Consider the following 674-nt stretch of genomic DNA (forward strand, 5'->3'; position numbering starts at 1 on the left):
TTGTGTAAATAAAGAATCAAAAACTACAGTGTTTAGGCTGTTTGAAAAAATGTGTGATGCGCACACCGAACCTTTTCCTGTTATGTTGAAGTATCCTAAGTATTTTATTTTCTTGCATTCAAATGTTTTTATTTTAAATCTCTGATAGTTTTAATTATAATTGTGTAAATAAAGAATCAAAAACTACAGTATTTAGGCTGTTTGAAAAAATGTGGGGTGCGCACACCGAAACTTTTTTCTGTTATGTTTAAGTATCCTATGTATTTTATTTTCTTGTATTCAAATGTTTTTAATTCTTTCATTTTTAATATCTGATAGTTTTAATTATGATTGTGTAAATAAAGAATCACAAACTACAGTGTTTAGGCTGTTTGGAAAAATGTGTGATGCGCACATCGAACCTTTTTTCTCTTATGTTAAAGTATCCTAAGTATTTTATTTTCTTGCATTCAAATGTTTATATTTTTAATCTCTGATAATTTTAATTATAATTGTGTAAATAAACAATCAAAAACTACAGTGCTTAGGCTGTTTGGAAAAATGTGTGATGCGCACACCGCACCTTTTTTCTGTTATGTTGAAGTATCCTAAGTATTTTATTTTCTTGCATTCAAATGTTTTTATTTTTAATCTCTGATAGTTTAATTATAATTGTGTAAATAAAGAATCAAAAA

This window comes from Halyomorpha halys, unplaced genomic scaffold (assembly GCF_000696795.3).
Source record: "Halyomorpha halys isolate HHAL.00 unplaced genomic scaffold, Hhal_1.1 Scaffold555.1, whole genome shotgun sequence".
NCBI classification, from domain to species: domain Eukaryota; kingdom Metazoa; phylum Arthropoda; class Insecta; order Hemiptera; family Pentatomidae; genus Halyomorpha; species Halyomorpha halys.